Below are 23,828 nucleotides of genomic sequence, written 5' to 3'. Positions count from 1 at the left end.
ATGAGAAGGATGGATGGCATCACTGACTTGATGGACGTGAGTCTGGGTGAATTCTGGGAGTTGATGATGGACAGGGAGCCCTGACATGCTGTGATTCATGGGTTCGCAGAGAGTTGGACACGACTGAGCAACTGAACTGACTTGACTGAGTGTATATTTCATGGAATCTCTTGCATTGCGCATATTTTCAAGAGATTTCTTTTTTTAGTGCTTGTATTTTGTGTAGTTTATAAAATATATCTTTATAAATATATATAATTATATGATTATTTAGAATAAAAATGCTACCTTCTATTCAGGGCTGTTCATCTAAATTATATTATATAACCTTTGTTCTTGATTCTATTGATCATGAAAATGGCTTAATTATAGAATTTATAATGTCATAATATGTTTTCTCTTCTTTAATGAGACAGAAAGAGTGACTCTCAAAGTTTAATGTTCCTAATTATGTGGGAAGTTTGCTTAAAATATGTATTTAAAGACTCTGCAGAGAGATTCTGAAGCTGTAGGCCTTGTATAAAGGCCATGGATTGTCATTTTCCTACTGATCATGTGGCTTTTCTTCTTTTCACATTAAAAATACTTGATTTAAAGAAGACACACTGGGAAAGGTGTGATAGGCTCTAGATATCATTGTTGATAGGTTTTCTTTTCATAGTTTAATTTTTTGGATATAAACAATTTTCTTATAAAATCATTTCTGCTACTGTGATTGCCTCTTACAAGGGAAGGAAATTATTCTTATTTGTCATGTTAAGACAAAAAAGTCAATGTATTTAAAATGCTTAATCTTAATAAAAGTTTCAGATTTAAGAAAATGTAAGAGGCCTTGGACTGGAAGGAGATCCAACCAGTCCATTCTGAAGGAGATCACCCCTGGGATTTCTTTGGAAGGAATGATGCTAAAGCTGAAACTCCAGTACTTTGGCCACCTCATGCGAAGAGTTGATTCATTGGAAAAGACCCTGATGCTGGGAGGGATTTGGGGCAGGAGGAGAAGGGGACGACAGAGGATGAGATGGCTGGATGGCATCACTGACTCAATGGACGTGAGTTTGAGTGAACTCTGGGAGTTGGTGATGGACAGGGAGGCCTGGCGTGCTGCGATTCATGGGGTCGCAAAGAGTCGGACACGACTGAGCGGCTGAACTGAACTGAACTGAAGAGGTGTGATTGATATGGTCTGTTTATATCTTTCCCTATTTTTCCTAAGGAAACTAATGTTAAGATGGACAAACAATTATTTATAGCCATTAGCAATATTGGTAGTGTGAGTTATTTCTTCATTTGCTCTGGATTATAGCTTCTGCCTCTTTGCTTCTGGATTTTAACTTCTGCCTGAGGTTAAGGGGGGAAAAGCAAAAATGAAAGAAAGAAAAAAGAAGGAAGGGTATAAAGAGAATAAATAAAAGAACAAAGAATGATCTTGAAAAACAAAAGTACTTTATCTTGAGAAATTGTATGAAAGCAGCCCCACAGTCCAGCAAAATATGCGCAAATTATGAGTAAAAAGCACCACTGATACTTTTAGCCTCCTTTCTCTGGTCAACTGTGACTGTGATAATTGGAAAACGTTCGTGCCCAGTTTTTTTTCACTCCTAACACAGTTTAGAAAGTGTCTTATTTTATTAAAACTGAAATTGAAGTGCTATCCTCTCATTTGTTTAAAAAGTATAATTTTTCAAATTTGGAAGATTTTATTTGGAAACACAGTCTTTGTTCTTGACTTTCAAGACCCGCCTCTGCATTTTCCCAGACCACAGTCGGTCTAATTTTAACCTTTAATTTCATTGAGTAGATAATCATCTTATAACCAGGAATTCTTGCCAACTCTTCCCACCTTTAACACTACCATCATTGATGTTTATCGATTTGAGCCTCCTGCATCACAGTACTTAATTAATTTCAAACACAGCAGAATATTTTTGGGATTTTATATTCAGGATTCCATTGATTTCTTGTCTTGCCAGTTTTAATCATATTTGGGAAAACGGAAGATTATGTCAAGGCTACCTACTCATCTACTGGTTAAAAATGTTATAAGCACAGTCATTAGAAAGCACTTCATTTGAATAATGTAGCTAAGCCTTGAAGTGATCAATTATGCACATTGGACATTAGCATAATATTTAGTTTAAAAATCAGAAAGAAGATGTGCTACAATTAACAGATATAACAGGTAGCTCTCATGGCTATTTAAATACAAAAAAAAATTGTCTATAATTAGATCTTTATTTTACATCTAATGTAATTTACCTACTATTTTTTGACCAAACTTCCACATTAAAATGCCTAATACTAGTCTGAAATCCATGGTGGTCTTGGTATGGGTTTCGGTGCTCTGCTTTAGTGTTACACCAAACAGTCAAATGCACTATTTCAAACTTTGTTCTTTAAAGGCAGCCTTTTGAAAGACTAGTGTCTGCGTTGCTGTTTCGTGGTGCAACAGTGACAACCAGTGGCTGCTGGATTTCCCTTTAGTCTGACAAATTATTGCAGACATTGTACGGATTAACAAGGACCTATAGCAAGCTTTAATAACTAGCACTCAAAAATAACATGCTTCTTGCTCATCTCCATCTTATTTTTTACCAAAAATAGGTGGATATCCACATATCTATTTGAAAATGCCTTTTTTTTTTTTTTTTAATTAACTAAGCATCTGAAATGTAGATTAAGGTGGTTTTACTCAGAGGCTACTGCCAATGCTAACATATTGGAGATGATTAAAAGATTCTTAATGGGTTCATTTCATGTGATATATAATCCAAATTATCTATTTTTTTTGTTGTTGTTTGTTTGTTTGTTTCTTTTACCTGTAAGGAAAGAAAATAGCTGCTAGGTATAGTGAAAAACAGGTCAAAGCACTCCATGGGCAAACAGCTGGGGACTGTATAATTATTCACTACCTGAACATCCCTGATTGGTCTCATCTTCCCTTCCTAAAAAGCCCATTATTTCTTTCAAATGGAGAGCTTAATGGAGTAAAGCTTTGCTAGATGTAATGAGCTGAATAATGTGGAGTTCAACTTCAGATTATGGACTTTTGGAGACTCCAAGCGGTTAAAACTAATGATTTAATCCCTGTATTTATTTTAAATTTCTTTGGACAGATCTATTTATATATTCTTGAAGCTCTCCCGCAGACACAACAATCTGGAAATACAACCCCCCCTTTTTTTCTTTTTCTGTTTCTCTAACGTCTGTGACATTCCTACTTTGTCTCAAGCTATCTTCTTTTCTTCTCTCTGTCTCTCTTTTTTTAGCATAGCTTCAAACCTTCATTTCCTCCTCACTGGCACTGCTCTAAGAGTGCTTATGGCAAATTTGCTTCTGTAATCATAACTTGAACCCATCTGGGGATGAGATTGGCTACAAGCTTAGTATTTCCACTTAACATATTCATGATTAGCATGCACAGAAGGAGTAGAATTAGGATGAATGTTTTTGGAACAGTACAGATAAATCCTCATAAATGTAGTACAACAGGTCTGGAAACGCACAGTGCGGAAATGTAATGAAGCTGAACTCTGTAGAGAGTTTGGTATTCTCAGTACCATGCCTCTCCTAATGAACTCATTTAGATTAGAAAATGGATTTAATATTTTATTGGAATTAACCTGAGCCAGTAAAGAGGATTACAATTTCTTTCCATAAATATAGTGATATTACAGGATGAGGTAGCATGTTACATGAATATTAAGCACTTTATGAACATTGTCATGAAGCCAAAAGGTGTAAGGTGATTATATTTTAATATAGTGGTACTGTTCTTACAATAATTAAATTTGAATAGCAGTAAAGGGATATTTTAAAAAGATTTAAATCAGAATTTTGTTGCATTTTCAGAGAAAAAATACCACATGATTAAAATTAAACTCAGGACAGAGCATTTAAGTAACCAGCTTTAGCAGAAACTATATTCTCCCAAGTGGGAAATAAACAATAAGCAAACTTGGGGAAAAAAGGACAACTTCGAATCTGAGTCTAACTAAACAGAAAGATTATCTCCTCACTAATCTGAAGAAAGTTTATTTATTCACTGCAGGCTACTTTGGTAGATATGCTAGCCAAAAAAAAAAAACTGAGTTGGCTAAAATGAATGAACATTTTGGCCAACCAATAGAACTCTATTATTGGCTAGATTTTTTTTTTTTCCATTTCTGCAATCTTTTGTTTTCAGTCCAAACTCATTTAAGTCCTTTTTGGATCATGAGTGGATGCTTTTCATATAACACTCACGTAAGATGCACATACAGTCTATAAAGGAAGATATTAATAAGAAATCAAAGGATATGGACCCTTTCCCTCCCCTAACACCCACTAGCTGTAAGCAACTTCTGCCACTAATTTTTGTCAACCTAGAAGATGTATTATATAGTCAAGGGAACTAATATCACACTTTTGTAATCTTAAAGAAAAAAGTAACATGAATCTTATGTAGCTTTAAACAAAGGGCAAGCTGGAGCCCCAGATTTCCATTTCTACCTATTTTGTAAAGTCAGCTACTGTGCATTTGTGCACCTGAGCATTCACTGCTTTTGCAGAATAAGGTGCAGTGAGCATTGCGTGCTGGAGGCCAAGGTTAGGTCTTGAGGCTGTGCACAATTCTGATGAAAGCTGAACATGAACTGTGAAGTCGTTCAAGCATACACACAGTTTAAGAAAAACTTCCCCACCCTTCCTTTGTTCCACCTACACTAGTAAAACTTTTTTTTTTTTTTTGCTTCAGTTGGAGAAAGGCATGTAAAGGACTCCTCTGTGTGTGCATTTCAGATTTCTCCAGCCCATAATTGCAATGAGTTTGATAACTGACGCTCTTGTAAGTTTCAGACACATTGAGGTTTTGAGATAATGCTATACAAAAATTGGAGTTAAAGAAAATCAGCTGCTTGCTATGTATGCAAGGGTGGAGAGGAAGCAGAGGAATAGGTCCCAAACAAGAGCAGCAACATCAGCATTGAACATCTAGTGAAATGTTATGGTGTGTGGGAAGCTGGTGGTACCTCTCAGGAGGAAAGACTTTGAGAGAGTGGTGTCCTGCTGGAGTGCTGATGGAGGAAATCATGCCAGGGCCCACCAAGGGGAACAGAGGAGGAGAAAACAGGGAGGAGAGGCCTTGGGAGAGGGTTAAGGAGGCAAAATTTGCTGGTTTCACAAAGATTCAGGATGAGCCCTTTTTACTCTACTTTGTTTTCATTTCTGTGGTTTTCTTACTAATTATTGTCTCCTGGTAGCTGTTCTGTTCCATGTCTCTTATTATTTGATAGAGTAAAATATTGAATATAAGATTTTTCACCTTAACTTTTACCATGTTCATCTTCCTGGGGCCAATGGAGTTAGGATAGTTGGGGGTAGGGATGGGAAGTAATTAGCAATGCAACAGAAATCAACAAGGAGAGATATCCAAAAAATCTTTAGCATTTTATATCCCTAAATGGATCTGGCAGCAAGATATAGTAGACTTTTAAACCAGGCAAATTAGGTTGGAAAAGGATTTTTAAAATTTTCTTGTCGACTTCTTTAATATATTGAATGCTAGCCTGATCAGCTTAGTTCTAAGAACTCTTTTGGTGTGAAGAGACTATATACTGTGTCTACAATTTTCTATTTTCTAGGTAAAGAATAAAATACAAGAGAAATAAATTATGTGCCAGAAATTTCCACACTCCTGAGAATGACCAATAAGAAGAGAGGGAACAAAGAGAGTTAAGAAGTTTGGAGAGCATTCCCATTTTCTCCTCTGTAAGCGTATGTCCAAGTAGAAGACGCTGCATTAAGTTAGAGTGCAGCTTCTATCCCATGCCTTTTCTTTTTTTCTTTATGGATTCCAGAAGGAGTTGATTAGGAAACTTTCTTCTAGCCTATGAGTGGGCTTCCCCAAAGTAAATTTGACGGCTAATGGTAAACAGACCAAGCAGCAGGTGATCAAAAGGTAGTTAGCTACTATATAATGGATGGCATTGCCCTAGAACTAGAGGAGAGAAAGCAACGCCTGAAGACTCTGCCCCATTCTTTTTATACCAAGTTCATTTGAGTCACTCCCCTTCTCTTACAGACTCTGTAGGTTTAGTGGAAACTCTCCCTCCAAAAGGATACATTCCTAACCCTTGATATCTGTAAGTGGAGCCTTATTTAGAAATAGAGTCTTTGCAAATATAATTAAAATAAGGATCTTGGGATAAAAATCCTGATTTGAGATGGGCTTTATTTAAGTCCATTGGGTTTCCCTGGTGGCTCAGACAGCAAAGAATCTTCCTGCAGTGCAGGAGACCTGGGTTTGATCCTAGGTTAAGAAGCTACCCTGGGGAAGGGAATGACAACCCACTCCAGTATTCTTGCCTGGGAAACCCCATGGACAGAGGATCCTGGTAGGCTACAGTCCAATGGGGTTGTAAAGAGTCGGACACAACTGAGTGACTAACACTAACTAACTTAAATGCAATGACTGCTCCTTTTATACAAGTGTGAGGAGGGAGAAATTTCAGTTATATAGATACAGAGAGAGACACAGAGAAGAAGGCCATGTGAAGAGGTGGGGGCAGAGATTGAAGTTATATGCCATAAACCAAGGAACACAGAGAAAATACTTGGAAATCAGTTTATTTACCTAAAAATTTCACCTTTAAACCTTCCGAGGGGTGTTGAATTCTAAAGAACATAGCATAATAGACATGTATCCACCATCCATTACCCAGACTCCAGTTATCAACTAGACCAATCTTGTTTCACACAGTCCATGTAACATGCAAAGTTGGTCAGTTCTTAAGTTCCTTTTGTGTTTACTTCTATCTCCTCATTCTCATCTCCAGGGCAGTAATGCCTGGGAATTTACTAGTCCCTGCATGGTTCTTGAATAATTCCTGACAGATGTGGTGCATGGAAGCACAGAATTTGTAAATTTCAAAAGTTTAATCTGTACTCAATTCCACTGCAGGATCATGTTAAAGCTACCTTCTGCAGGACATTCCATGAAACACCATCTGTTCACCCCTACACTCGTCTGCTGTCTATGGGTGGCAGCGGGTGTACCGGCTTAACAAAATGACCCCATGAATACTGTTTTCAGGTCTATTTTGGGGCAACCTGACCTGTGTTATATTGAAATAATCCCTGACATTATAACATCTCACCTGTATTTCAATATATATCTCTAAATTTAAGGACTCCTAAAAAGTGCATTACCATTATCACAACTAAATATGACAATACACTTCTTTAATTCACAAAAGAGCAATAAGTGTCCTATTTTCAATTATCTCATAAATATAATTTATTGTTTGGTTCACTCAATATCCATTAATGTTTTCACAGTATATTTGATTTGAAATATCTCATTAATTTCATTTAATATAAAGTTTTCCTCTCCACCTTTCTCTTTTTCTTTGACACATGTTAGAAACAGTGTAATTTTTCTTCAGCTACCTACAGTCTGGATTTAGCTGACTGAATCTTTATGGTATCATTTAGTATATTTGTCTGCCGCTGCTAAGTCGCTTCAGTCGTGTCCGACTCTGTGCGACCTCATAGACGGCAGCCCACCAGGCTTCCCCGTCCCTGGGATTCTCCAGGCAAGAACACTGGAGTGGCTTGCCATTTCCTTCTCCAATGCATGAAAGGGAAAAGTGAAAGTGAGGTTGCTCAGTCGTGTCCAACTCTTCACGACCCCATGGATTGCAGCCTACCAGGCTCCTCCGTTCATGGGAATTTCTAGGCAAAAGTACTGGAGTGGGGTGCCATTACCCTCTGTATATTATGTTCATTAGTAGTTGAATCTAAGAGCTTGATCAAATTCAGTTGTTATGTATTTGTTAAATCTTCTTTGGTGGTGATATGTACTTTCATTAGGAGCCATACAATTTTGTTTTCTCTTTGTGTAATTCACTGGCCATTAATTATTTTTTTTATCCATTAATATTTCAGGGACAACAAAAAGCTTTGATTTTTAAATTATTTTTAATTTATTACATAGATTACTTTTAGAAGACAAATACTCATCCACATTTGGTTACTGTTAGGTAAAATTTACATAGAAAAGGCAGAATAATATTTATTTTGCTCCTTTATCATTTTTAGTGTACTTCAGTGGTGACAAAGTAGGGATTTTTCTTTTTTAGTGCAATTATTAATTTGTTACTTTAAATAAACTTCATGTGCTTCATCCATTAGAGAGATTATTTATCTTATTATTTTTTTGGCCAGTGGAACCCAGTCAAATTGACTTGTGACTCTTTTTGGTATGATTGGAATAGACTTTGATGTCTTCCTTGCTAAGGGTTATAAGCCCCCAGGCTCATCTTGTATGTATTCAGTTCCATACCTGGAAGGGACATTTTTCCAGGGAGCCCTTTTAACTTAGTTATATGCAACTATGGGCCATTAATTTTAGGCCTTATCAGTGAGTGCAGGTAGGATTACTTTTTAGAGGTAAAATATATCATGAGTTTAGCTGATTCTTTCAATTGCAATTCAAAATTACTGAATTTATATTAACCAATTCTAACATTTTAATTTAAATCTCTTTTCTACCACACAGAGAATAGCAATTCCCGACATTAATAGTAATGATAGAATAGGATATCAGATAATTGCTTATCTGCTTAATCCCACAAAATACTCAAAAGTCTCCACTGATGATCACAAGTTTCACCAACAGTATGTTCATAGAAATCCGTGTAACTTTTTTTAAGTTAAAGGACTATGTTAAAGACTCTCGAAATAGCTCCTCTTTAGGTCGGACACAAATAGCATCCACGGGTGCACAAGGTGATTATTCCACCAACAAATTGCACAGTTTAATTTGTTCATTGTTATTTGCTAGTCATATTCTTTTTCTTTGTCAGGATTTCTTTTTTACATATAAAAAAAAAAGTGGATTCAAAGATCTTTAATTCCTACCTCTTTGCCCTTTATCCTGTATTCTCGACCTATACTCTACCTAGTGATAAACTTTTTTTTTAATTGTAGTTTTTTATTTTGTCATTTTTTGTTGAAAAGATATATTTACATCCTCTTCTTTCTTAGCTAAATAGTGATATAATACACTCACTTTTTTCTCCATTTTTTTTCTTCAACTAATGATAAATCTAAGACATTACACTATAGTAATATATAGAAATAGACATTTCCTTTTACATTAACAGAGTGTCCCCTTTGTGGAGCATACCATCACTTACTAAACAAGTCCCATAATCATGGATATTTGGGTTATTGCCACTTTTTTGCTAATATAAAAAGGTCCTTCAACAAATAATCTAGCACATATTGTGCTTCCTATTATTACTAGTATATCTTTGGGATACATCCCTAGAGATGGGATTGTTGAGTCAAAGATCAAATGTATCTGCAATTTCAATAGGTGTTATTAAATTTTTCTTTATAACATATCACTTTGTGGTTTCTGTCTACTTCAGAAAAATCTATTTCAATTTCATTATTTTAGGTGAAACAATATTTTAAATTTTGTTTTGCTTTAAATAGTACTCTTGCCTGGAGAATCCCATGGACGGGGGAACCTGGTAGGCTGCAGTCCATGGGGTCGCTAGGAGTCAGACACAACTGAGCGACTTCGCTTTCACTTTTCACTTTCATGCATTGGAGAAGGAAATGGCAACCCACTCCAGTGTTTTTGCCTGGAGAATCCCAGGGACGGGGGAGCCTGGTGGGGGGCCGTCTCTGGGGTCACACAGAGTCGGACACGACTGAAGCGCCTTAGCAGAAGCCTATTTAAGATCAACATATTTAGCTTTAGCCCTGACTTAATACACGAATGAGCTCTGTCAATTTCTAATCAATGAACTGAGTAAAACATCCAGTGCCTTTAGGACAGTATAAATTCTCACAAATATTTTGTGAGTTATAAATATATCTGGAGTATACACTTTTTAGAATCTCTTATTTGATAAGTAAAAGAATTTCACCAAATATTCTATATGCTAAAGCTTGTAGGGCTGAGAGTCACAGTGCTTTTGCAATGTCACACTTAGGGTAAATCTACTTGCTAGTATTAATATTACAGTATTACATAAAAAAGAGAAAGATGCTATAGGGTGATTTATGGTTGGTAAGTATAAATTAGTAAACTGCCCCTACATACTCTCAACCTACTGTACTTTAGAACTCTTCTTCCATCTGTTTCTCACATTTTGTGTTTCAAATTTTTCATGTAACAATGTCAAAACTAGCAGTGGGTGTTTTCACTTGGTGACTATAATTCATTGTGAGGCTAATTTTATGATTCATATTTTGTTTCAAAAGGATCTATATTTGATGAATCTATTGGTTCAGATTATCCTTAGCCATCACATACATTTACTGTCTAATATGTATTACTTACCTCTCTCTGAATGAAATACTTGATTCAACTGGGGGCTTCTTACTTTAACCTGGTATTTGGAACACAAGATTAGTTCTGTTCTGCAGTTATGCTTTCTGCCATTGAAAAGTTTCTTTGGATTCAGTGTTCTATAACACTTGCTATTTTTCATTGTATTCTACAAAATTTGAAAAGAAAAATAGACTTTGTGCTGTTGGTAGTATGTTCAGTAAGTTTGATAATAGTATATGCATGCAGACATATAGCTTATATGAATTGAATATTTTCAATCCACTTTCCTCTACATCATTTCATTGTGCTATCTTATATTTTAGGAAACACAATATGTTTATTTTGAGTAAAAAAAAGCAAAAACAATAACAAAAACAATAACAAAATAGCTTTTAGTGTAGGAAACAAATATTTATAAATTGAGTTCAACTGCCATATACTAAGTTTTTAAATTGTTTCTAAGGCAAGGTCATGATTAAAAATGACAGATAAAACAAGGAAGCATGTTTTGTTTGGAAGTTCTTTGTGCAAGATAACAAGTATTGCTATTGGGTAAAGAGTCAAAAAATGGGTCTTTTGATATCCCTGTTGATACAAAGACCTCTCTGTAGACAAAATGACCTCATAAATTTGCTAACAGTTTGTCGAGATTGATGTTAAGAATTGATGGAGAGTAGAAAAATAAGGTAAAGGATTATTTTATGGGTATTCCATGAGCCCACCTGAACAGTTGATAGAAGAATTTGAATACCTCAAGAGAGAGGGGAGAGAGTGAGAGAGAAATCAAGGAAGGCAACCATGTATATGCTTGTAACTCCTGACATTTAGGTGAGATTATAAGCCGGGGTTGGAGGGTAGTGCTCAATTAACTAATTCATAAACATTTTTCTAGAGCAATAAATAGATAAAAATACTGTTTCTTTTTTTCCTACTTATTATTGATACTCCTTCAAGTTAGAATTAGAATTGAAGTTCAGCATTGAATCTTGACCAAAAATGGAATCTTTGAATGGATCTATGTTCTCTAATAAAAGAGACAATTTTTCAGAGACATGGCACTATCATTTGGGATATTTTTGAATACTATCAAGAGAAGAAAGCATTAATGGTTTAAATATAGCCTGTTTTTTTTTTCAGGAGCTTAAACCGTTGGACATTTTTTCTTATGTTGAGATGTTATATAGTTCCCTACACCTTCCCAATATAAATTCTAGTCCTGCTATCTGGAGAACTTCAGTGTAAGGTCGGATTCTTTTTGGAAGACAGGAATATGCTTCAAATATCTGAATTTAAATATCAAGCAAGTCCTAGATGATTTTTCATCTCATTCTCCTTGCAGGTGAAACATTTCTCAGGACAAACTTTACCTCTGTAAATATAAGCTTTTAAAATATGACATCCAAAATTGATAGAACACTTGATATGTTGAATGGCAAACCCTGGGTTTAGTTAATCTATTGTATATTTATGTTTAAATACCTTATTTTCATTAATCATGTATTATTTAAGCACTAAATCATATTATTGATTCCTTTCATAATGTTAGTCAACACAAACTTTTAGTCATTTTTTCTTATAAACTGCTTTTTATCAAGCTTTTCTAAGCATATAATTATAAAATTGATTCTTCAAGCTTACTTGCAGGATACTTATTTTGGTTAAATTGATTTGTGTTAGTTTGGGTCCATCATTTACCCTGTCATTTTTATTTTTGAACCTTGATAATGTCATCCATTGCAATAACTAATCCTCCCGGATTTGGGTCACCTGAAAATTTAATCAGCATAATTTTTCTTTTTATATCCAGGACGTTAATAAAAATGTTAATGGCTCAGAGTCAAAGACAGAGAGAAAAACTATGTTATTATAAGCATCTTTCTTGTTACATATTGATCTATGGTTCAATGCTTTTGTATATTTATTCAACAAATATCTATTGAGTTTTTATTATACATCAGAAACTAATCAAGGTGATGAAAATATGACAATAAAAACATACTAAATGTTTATCTCCATAGAGTAGACAGGGTTGCTGATGATCTATATGGCACTTTTGTGTAAGTTATTAAAAAAGCACCCTGTCAAGTAAATTCAGACTTTTTTTAACTAAAGAAAACATCGCTTCCATGGGGAAATAAGCAAGTGCCAGGTGAATGGTTTGTTAAGAGGAGCTGGCTGGAATTCAGCTCCCAAGGAGATCTGCAGCTGTTAAGTTTATGCAGTGTACAAACTGTGCAACTTTCCATGATGACCCTTGCGCAGTCTGATATATTCAATTATGTCATGCCCTTATTAATTTTTACTCATTAATCAATGTTTACATTTGTTGCACTTGCTTATCATGCTTTGGGAGGAGAGTTATATTAAGAAATTCAGAATGATTAATCTACGTTATAAGAATTATAGCAACAAGGAATGGTGGAAAGTCAACCAAGGCAAGTTCTTCCACATAATTTATTAATAAATAACTTTCCAAGAGAATAATTGCTGTTATTACTGGAAATTGTAGAAAAGACATTTATCTGTCCACCAAAGACTTGTGTTTCTCTTCCCAGAACACAGAATTGTAGCTCTGAGGAGGCCAGCAGACATGGACTGTGTTTCTCAGAGCCTCTGTTCTTTTTCTCCTGGGCCAGATGCTAGTGCTCAAAAATGAATAGCAACAGAATCAGTCCTTTCCACTTTTGGACCAAGGAGCTTAAGATATGGTTGTGTCTTCCTCACTCTTTCCCCAACCACACCTGAAAGGAAAATATATGATGGCTTCCTGTAGCAGTTCTCAACATTTTCGGTCTCAAGGTCCCACTACACTCTTAAACAGTAATGAAGATCTCAAGAGCTTTCATACAAATGGATTATATCCACCAATATTTACTGTATTAAAAATGAAATTGAGTCATTTTTAAAGAGTATTTTAGTGAATTTACCATAAAACAAACATCCATTAAATAAACAATCAAGTATTAAAAAAAAAAACAAAAACCAAAACCTCAGTTTTCCAGTATTAAGATACAGTGCTAAAGATGGCATTATTTCACATTTTGAAATCTCTTTAATATCTTTCTTAATTCTTCATTTAGGTGACTGTGATATTACATATCATATTGTTAGAGAAAATGCAGCTGTTCACTTGTGGTATAAGAATAAAAAAGAAAAAGTTTTAGTATTATTATCAAGTTAGTTTCACCTCATTGATCTCCTGAAAGGGTATTGGGGATCACTGCTGTCTTCTGGGAATATGTAGCCCTCAAATAGAAAGAGTTGGGGATCCCTGAATCACCGTATGAAAATCTGTGTTCTACAAAGTTACATGAAAAGTAAACTACATTACATTAAGCCACTAAGATTTGGGAGTTTATATATTAGAGAAGCTAGAGTTACCCTTCTAGAAGAGAAATCCACCAAAAATACTAATTTTGATGTAGGAAAATTTTTCTTTTTAATGATATGTACCCAAGAATGTATGTTCTTAATTTATAACAAACATGTCCAGCCAAGATCCAGCAAATGAAAAGGGACATATACCCACAGGAAGTCCAAAAAACATGGGATTTATTTGATTGGGAAAAAATAACAGGAAAACTAAGGACATTGTTCTGTTCTAGAAATAGATGGCCATGTGAGATTACCATTTCTTTCTAAGTTTATGAAAGCTTATCTAGACAGTAGCTGTGTGTGTCAGGGAGTGGGGGGCGCATCAGGGGAGGTGAAGGTAAAATAACCAGAGAAGTGGTTGAAATTTTGTAGTACCTTGATTTGGGCCTGAGTAGTGGAAATGATGACATGATCATTTACTCAAGTCCTGAGCAAAAGTTCTCAATGAATTAAGAAATTGGCCCACATCTCCTTAGAGGATATACATATATATATATATTTTTTTAACATTATTTTATTGTGTGACTTTATTGGTGTAGTCAAATTGCATGTCTTTTTTTAATTTATTTTTTTTAATTAGAGGTTAATTAATTTACAATATTGTATTGGTTTTGCCATACATCAACATGAATCTGCCACAGGTATACACATGTTTCCCATCCTGCACCCCCCTCCCTGAACCCTCCCCATATCATCCCTCTGGTTCACCCCAGTGCACCAGCCCCAAGCATCCAGTATTGTGCATCGAACCTGGACTGGCGATTCGTTTCACATATGATATTATACATGTTTCAATGCCATTCTCCCAAATCTTCCCACCCTCTCCCTCTCCCACAGAGTCCAAAAGACTGTTCTATACATCTGTGTCTCTTTTGCTGTCTCGCTTACAGGGTTATGCTACCATCTTTTTAAATTCCATATATATGCGTTAGTATACTGTATTGGTGTTTTTCTTTCTGGCTTACTTCACTCTGTATAATAGGCCCCAGTTTCATCCACCTCATTAGAACTGATTCAAATGTATTCTTTTTAATGGCTGAGTAATACTCCATTGTGTATATGTACCACTGCTTTCTTATCCATTCATCTGCTGATGGACATCTAGGTTGCTTCCATGTCCTGGCTATTATAAACAGTGCTGTGATGAACAGTGGGGTAGCCATGTCTCTTTCAATTCTGGTTTCCTCGGTGTGTATGCCCAGCAGTGGGATTGCTGGGTCATAAGGCATGTCTATTTCCAGTTTTTTAAGGAATCTCCACACTGTTCTCCATAGTGGCTGTACTAGTTTGCATTCCCACCAACAGTGTAAGAGGGTTCCCTTTACTCCACACCCTCTCCAGCATTTATTGCTTGTAGACTTCTGGATCGCAGCCATTCTGACTGGCATGAAATGATACCTCATAGTGGTTTTGAGTTGCATTTCTCTGATAATGAGTGATGTTGAGCATATCCTTAGAGGATATTTTTATGCTTTTATCAAGACTTCTCCACTTATATGCCCCTCAACTCTCTCTATCTCACCACTAATATCTGCCTCAGACTATTGGGCCCATTCTCATTCTGTCCTTCATTCTTGTTTATCACACAAGAACAAAGAACAAAGACTTAAGAGAATATAAACTTCATTAAACATCATAAACTTCTTGTTTATCACTGCAAGAAGTACTGGATTATCATGTAAAGCCTCATGCCAAGTCTCCCATTTTAAGCACTATGAACCACTGCAGGAAAAAAAAAAATGCTAAAAACAAACAAGCAAATCACAGTCTGCCCCTCACAACAAACCAACCAACCAACAACAAAAACAACAACAAAAACCTAAGTGGAAAGGGGAAAGAAAAAGAGAGACAGAGAGAGAGAGAAAGAAAGAAGGAGAGAGAAAGAGAGAGTATTTCTTAAAAGTAAGCAGATAGAAAGTCAAGAGAGGCATTTGAAGTCCTTGGTGTTTAAAGGACAGAGAGAGGAAGTGTTTGAGGAATAGAATAACAAGAAAGACCTAGGATCAATAAATCAAAATAGACGGTCTTTTCTCATCTTCATGTTCTATTTCAATCTGCACTTGCTTGGGGATAAATAAGCCATTTTCTGTTCTCTGTACTTAATTTTGTGCTCAGTGGGGTATGCTGAGCTATTCACAAGGTCTAGAAAATATTTTTTAGACAGATGAGTAAAGATGTCTTTAGAAGAAATCTTGAGTCTAGTTAATACTTAAAGAAAAACATTTAGTAAGGGCACACATAATCATGTATAACAATGATAAACTCAGAATAACAATGCCTATTAGGTAAAAATTATTGTTATTAACCTACCCAGGGAGGAAATGAGGAGGAAAGATGAATCCTAATTTACTTGTTTGGAATTTATCAACTGTGAAGGGTAAGGAGCTTGTCATTTGGAGTCCTTTCTGGACCTGTGTTGCAATAATTTCTTGAACTTATTTGGTGTAAGAATTGAAGGAATGGCTGTAAAGTATTGTATGCTCGACTGACTAATCTATTGTTAAGGAAAAAAAAATTCTTTTTCTAATAGCTAGGCTTAACATAATGAAAGTCTTCTTTAGCTCTCATTTCTTAGTTAAGAAAAAATAAATCAGTAATTATTTTCTTATTGGGCAACACATTATAGTGTATTGTGTGAATCGTATTGTTAGAGACTACAATTCTTGGCTTTATGTATTTAGAAAGAAGGATATTTTTGTAGCATTTGACAATTCTAAGAGTGATAAATGATTTATGTTGGTTATTCATTATGAAATGAAAAAAATTACTGTTTGCAATGATATAGTGTAGGTATATAATATATGTGTGTATATATATATATATACACACACGTATATAACACGTAGGTGGCTCAGATGATAAAGTGTCTGCCTGCAATGCAGGAGACCTGGGTTCAACCCCTGGGTCCAACCCCTGGGTCGGGAAGATCCCCTGGAGAAGGAAATGGCAAACCACTCCAGTACTCCTGCCTGGAAAATCCCATGGACAGGGGAGCCTGGTAGGTTACAGACTATGGGATCGCAGAGTCAAACACGAGTGAGCGACTTCACTTCTTCTTCAATATATATATATATATATATATATATATATATATATATAGTTAGCATTAGATATTACACAATGTCTCTCTAGGATTTGGCTTATGACATAAAACTTGGAAAAACAAAATTATTGATTATAAAAAAAAGCTGGACAGTTTCACTTTTATTCCATTAAGCCACTTCTTTCTATGTATGCAGTGCATGCACTATTATTTATAAGAGTTAAGAAGCATACTTACATACTCCACTGAACACAAAATTAAGTACAGAGAACAGAAAAATGGCTTATTTATCCCCAGCAAGTGCAGATTGAAATAGAACATGAAGATGGGAAAAGAGAGTATATTTTGATTTATTGATCCTGAGTCTTTCTTGTTATTCTGTTCCTCAAACACTTCCTCTGTCCCTCTGTCCTTTGAACATCAAAGACTTCAAATGCATTTCTTGACTTTCTATCTGCTTACTTGCAAGAAATGCTCCCTTCTCTTCTCTCTGTGTGTGCCTGTCTCTGCTTCTGCTTTCCCTATTTAGTTTTATTTTGTTTCTCAGTGATTCTCAGTGCTTGGGATAGGAGACTTGGCATGAGATTTACATAGTCATTCTGTGCTTCTTGTGGTGACTGGTAAACAAGAACAAAGGACAGAATGAGAATGGACCCAATAATTTAATGCAGATGATGGTGGTGAGACAGAGAGAGTTGAGGGACATGTAAGTGGAGGAGTCTTGATAAAACGCAAAAATATTTTATAAGGAGATGTGGGTCATGTGTTCAACTTCCCAATTCATTGAGATCCTTTACTGGGCAGTTCAGAGAGATGGTACAGGAAGGGAGGAGGGAGGAGGGTTCAGGATGGGGAACACATGTATACCTGTGGCGGATTCATGTTGATATATGGCAAAACCAATACAATATTGTAAAGTTTAAAGAAAAAAAAAAGAAATGTAGACAGTGTCCTCCTTCTACTCCTAATTAAGCAAGACTCTTGGAGACTGAATCTGGACAGACCACAGATACACATACACTAAGTCAGTTTGTACAAACTCTTGGTTAGTGCAAATTCTTACAGATTCTAGAAATAGACTGACCAAGAATTGTGATGTATGCTATTGTGAGTTTTCTCCTTTGTGTTCTGGCTTTCCTTTACACTTGGCTGATATGTTGAGAAGAAGTTTGGTCATAAGTTGAGTGGCAGGTGCCGTCACTACTGCCGAAACTTCCCTCTACTTGCTTTTGAACTACAGGCACACAGGTGCCAGCTGCTAATAATTCTAGGCTTTGTGTCTAGTGATCTCTTTTAATACCATTTCTACTGTAGAGAAGCTTCTAAATACCGAGCAGTGAAAGAGATGATCAAGATTGTGTGGCCTAAGCTTAAAAAATGCTTGAGATTAATATTACAATGATTTGAAAATACAGTGGCTTTTCTTTTAGAGCAAAGATATAATTTAATTTTATAAATAATAATAATAATAATCTTGTGCATTCAGTGAAACTTTACTTGGTTAAACATTGCTTAACTCAGATGCACAAATAAGACCTGTAACTATGAGACCAAGTCCAGCAATTACTCTGAGTTTAGTTTTCTATTTTGGCAGCTCGATGGAAAAAGAAGAAATCCAACTTTAGCAACTCACGGGCAATCCAACACTTTTTCAATCACTGGAGTTTTCCTGGGGATAAATCTGAACCTAGTTTTAAGGACCAAAAGGTTCAACACTATTCATTATTCCACTGCTCTGCTTCTGAAATCAGATGTGCTGTTTCACTTTCGACTGTGAAGTTTTTCCAGTGTCTGAGCTTATTACCATACATTGGTTTAAGCAGACTCTCATTTTCTTATATGCTGCTCCTCTTCCTTCCTTTTAGTTCTTCTGCATGATTTCCCTATCCTCACTGTCTGTCTGCTTTTTGTTTCCTTGCTCATCTTACAGTAAGCTTGCCTACTCACAGCTTGGGAGGCATTTAAATGGCTTGTTGTTTGCAACCCACTGCATTCTAGAGCTCCAAATGGAAATAAGAAAAGGGCTTGTGGACATTTCCCATTGTCTTTAAATATCCAGGGAGCCACACTGTGATGAATTAACTGAAGATTGTAAGAAACATAGGGATGAATGGATATTGTCTCCTTTTCTAATCCATGTTATATGATTTTTGTGATGAATTTTTTCTGTGATTCATCTAAGCCCCCTTTTTGCTTGGTTTTGCAAAGCAGGCTGAAGCACATTTTATTTTCCTGCTGTGAAACAGCTTGCACAAAAATTGAAGCCCATATCATTTATCTGGTCTCACATGAGAACACTGTAATTAAATATATATAATAATTTAATTAAGAGTCATTCAAATCTGCTTCTCTCCCATTTATTCTATTTTCAAGGGAAGATCATTAAAATGTCCAAAAGTCTTAGTTCTTGTTTCTGGCTTTCCTCTTATACATAAGGTAGGACATTAATTGCTGCATTTTCTTGAATATTCTGAATCCCTCAACAGTATCAGTCTTAGATACTAGTCATAGAAACAGACCTCTTCGAAGTCCTCATCTCCTTTAATCCTAAGAGTGAACTAATTGGAGTGAAGTGAGCATTTCCTAACAACATTTCCAATATATGATTTTCTGCCTTTGCCTAGTAAAATAATGTAAGAATGTATTCCCTGTAAAAGAATATGAGCCCTTTTTCTTTTCTCCCGCTCCCACCTATACAGTTTTTCAGATGGCCATAATCAAAATTCTGCAGCTTCCTTTCCAATGTTATGTTCTTTACATGACATCTAGAGGCCAAAATTGATGTGAGCTGTAATTAATCTTTCCATGTGGCTATGCAGACTCTTGGTATATCAGGGATAAGAATCACACTGTCTGCATACTTAAACTTACAGACTATCCCAGCACCAATCTATATTCTGAGCCGTGCACAGTTTGATCCCATCATCCTACGGATATGAAAGATATAGGAAAAGAAACCAGCCTTATGAGGAAAGAAAAGACTTAAAAGAATAAAACTCCTTTCTTCTAACTTTTCATTTTTATATTCAATAAGTTCTGCTGTTGATGTTCACATAAATTTTGAAATAATCTAATTAGCGTTCCTGACATTTACCTGTGACAGTTAAAATACACTGGTAATCAATAATGTAAATGTAAAATGGCTGATTAAATTTTCTTTTCTTTTTTCATCAAAAAATTTAAGGGCAAAATTCATTTTTCTGTCCCTTATGTGTTCTCAGAACACTCTTCTGACTCCAGCTTTAATCTGCAAATTTGCAGAAAGCTCAGAAAAGTGTTTAAATCATATGAAGGATAATTGATACTGTCACCATTTGACTACTAAGCAGTTCTATGAATTTTTCAACATTTTTTACAGACTAAGTATCAGAACCATTGCATCACTATAGGTGTAGCTAAGGAAATATTCTGAGCTTCTCTTTCTAAGCACTTTGAATACCAGAAAATTTAAATACCATCATTTTATAATTGAATCACGGGGACGAAAATGTTTAAAACCAACATTATCACGATGCAATAAGAATGAATGTTTGTGTCCCCTCCAAATTCATATGTTGAAATCCTACTCTGGAGCTGGGTCTTTGGGAGGTCTTGAGGGTGGAGCCTTCATGAATGGAATTACCCAGGAGTTCTCTCACTCTTTTCACCATGTGAAAACGCAAAGAGAGTTGGCAGTTCATAATCAGAGAGACGGCTCTCACCGGAACCTTACCATGCTAGAGCACCGTGATCTCTGACTTCCAGTCTCTAAACTGAGAAATAAATTCCTACTGTCTCCAAACCTGCTATTATATAGTACTGTGCTGTAGCAACTTGAAATAAGGCAGATGATAAACTAAACTACCTGTTAAAAATATATGTTTCATACATTCACACAGTTGTTGTTGTCTTAATCGCTAAGTGGTTTCCAACTTTTGCGACCCCATGGACTGTAGCCCACCAGGGTCCTCTGTCCATGGGATTTCCTAGGCAAGAATACTGGAGTGGGTTGCTATGTTCTCCTCCAGGGGATCTTCCTGACCCAGAGATCAAATTCGCATCTCATGTCTCCTGTATTGGCAGGTGGGTTCTTTACCACTAGCGCCAGCTGAGGAGCTAGTTAAACATACATATCCGGTTTAAAATCATATCATCCCAACTCATTTAAATAATTCAATAAATAGCTACTCTTGTGTGTGTATTTGTGTGTGTGTGTGCACATGTGTATCTGTGTTTGTGGTGCCCTTGCTCAGTTTCTCCCTTTGGGCAATGCTCTGATGGGGTACTGTGCATATTACTGCATTCTACTGCTGCCTTATGGTCCACATCCATCACATCTTACTGACCAATTCCTTGATGACAGACACCTAGGATGCCTGTGTTTTCTATTACCATAAAAATATGCTATGATGAGTTTTCTATAAATATCGACATACAGATTTGTGCAAGAATATATATTAAGACTGAGATTTATGTGTCATAGGAAACACGCATACACAATTTGGCTAAATATTACCAGATGGCATTTCAGAGTGGCCGTTGCAGCATGCACTGCCAGCAAAAGCATGGAAGTTCCTGTCTACCCAACATTCTTGCCTATAATCGAATGGTCCTATGTTCTGATTTTAAACATTCTGATGGATATAAAGTTATGTCTTGTTATTAAAAATTACAGTAATTTGATTAATACTAAGGTCGAATAACCCTACATATATTTGTTGGATGTTTAGATTCTTCTTTGAATTGCCTTTTCAAAGCTTTTGTTTTTCTATCAAGGTTTCTGTCTTTTTCTCAGGGATTTTCAGTTACTTATTCCAAAAGTGTCTGGACTCAGTTGCAAAGTATACATGAAGGCTTCCCCACACAGACAAGAAATTCTCAGATGCTGGTAACGTGAGTGCATGCTAAGTCACTTCAGTCATGTCCAACTCTCTGCAACCCCATGGACTGTAGCCTGCCAGGCTCCCCTGTCCATGGAATTCTCCAGGCAAGAATACTGGAATGGATTGCCACGCCTTTCTCCAGGGGATCTTCCTGACCCAGGGATCACACTCACATCTCCTGTGGCTTCTGCATCACAGTCAAGATTCTTTACTGCTGAGTCACTGGGGAAGCCCAAAGGCTGGTAGGGTACCCAAGAGTTCAACTCCTTTCTGATGCAATCTACCTAAAAATAGAAACAGATTCTGTAGGTACAGTCCTATAGGATCACTCTCCGCTTATGACAGCAGTGACAAGTCCAGGTTGTTACCTATGTTTCTAACCAACTACCTACAAATTGGAAATTCCCACTACCCCCTCAAACTCAGGATGCCAATCACAAGTCCAAGTTTCTGTCTATACATCTGACCAACTGGTGGTAAATCAGAGATTCCCACTGTTATCTGAAAACTGAGTTTGCTGCTTGGTGAATGTTGAGTCAGAAGATACAGTGAAGTCAAAGAATAGGAGGAGGAAGGACTTATTACTTGTGGCAAGTAGGGAGAATACCCAATATTTTCCCCAAACTAATGTCTCTCTAAAGAGCAAAATTGGGAAAGCTGTAAGTTAAACATATATACATATTCATGAAGAGGTTTAGGCAGTAAATGCATATTCATGAGGGGGCTTGAGCAGAGGAGAATTTAGCATAAAATAGGTGGAAAGACTGACATAGAGTCCAAGCTTTAGTTGATTGAGATCATGAGGGTCAGAAAAAGATCAGCATCATCAGTCTGAAGGTTCCATTCTGGGATCTCAGCATCTAGTTACTATCTTTCATCTAAGTGGGGATGTTTTAGTACTTGGAAAAGTCAAAGATATGTATTAAATTATTATGTATATCCCATGAGGAGGAACTACCGTTTCTTGATTGTTTTTCCTTTGTTCTTGAATTCTTTGTTCTCTTAAGATCATTAATTATGGAGACCTGTACGAGGGCAAGCCTGGTGGCCAGGCTTAGATCACAAAATGTTTTACCAAATATGACTTCTCCTATGTCAAGAAAGCAATGCCTGAATCTCTTTGTCCAGGGATCCCCCTTTCTACTTATACAATCATATCCCCTCATCAGATTCAATTAATTTGTTAGAATGACTCATAGAACTCAGGAAAACCTATTTACTCACTAGATTATTGATTTATTATAAAATACATCAAAGATATCAATACTTATCAATAGACAGATGAAGAGTGAGCACCGAAGAATTGATGCTTTTTGTGGTGTTGGAGAAGACTTTTGAGAGTCCCTTGAACTGCAAGGAGATCCAACCAGTCCATTCTGAAGGAGATCAGCCCTGGAATTTCTTTGGAAGGAATGATGCTAAAGCTGTAACTCCGGTACTTTGGCCACCTCATGTGAAGAGTTGACTCATTGGAAAAGACTCTGATGCTGGGAGGGATTGGGGGCAGGAGGAGAAGGGGACGACAGAGGATGAGATGGCTGGATGGCATCCCTGACTCGATGGACGTGAGTCTGAGTGAACTCCGGGAGTTGGTGATGGACAGGGAGGCCTGGTGTGCTGTGATTCATGGGGTTGCAAAGAGTCAGACATGACTGAGCGACTGAACTGAACTGAACTAAAGAGTGAGGTCCAGAACAAAGGGGCTTCTATTCTTGTGGAGCAAGAGTCTGGCCCATTAGCATACATGCATTCTGGTTCCCCAGTATGGAAGCTCTCTGAAAGGGATAAAAATCTGTCCTTTAGATTTTTTATGGAGGCTTCATTACATAGTCATGATTGACTGAATCATTGGCCAATGACAATTGATTCAATCCCCAGTCCATTTTCCCTTCCCAGAATTAAGGGAATGGGACTGAAAGTTCCCTTGGGGGTACCCCGAAATCACCTTATCTGAAACCTTTACAGGAATTGAGGACAAGAAACCAAATAGTCCATTGCTCTTATTACTTAGGAAACTCCAAGGGTTTTGGGAACTGTGAACCAGGAACTGTGGATGAGACATACATATTTGGCCACCAAAATGACCAAAAATATATTTTTCTAAATACACAGTGCACACATATATTCTTTATAAATCATTTATCAGTTTTAGATATTACAAATATATTCTTCCAGTCTACCTTGCCTATTAAATTCTTCTTAATTTTTATGATATCAT

This window comes from Bubalus bubalis, chromosome 1, assembly GCF_019923935.1.
Source record: "Bubalus bubalis isolate 160015118507 breed Murrah chromosome 1, NDDB_SH_1, whole genome shotgun sequence".
NCBI lineage: Eukaryota > Metazoa > Chordata > Mammalia > Artiodactyla > Bovidae > Bubalus > Bubalus bubalis.
Note: the sequence above shows the minus strand (reverse complement) of the source record.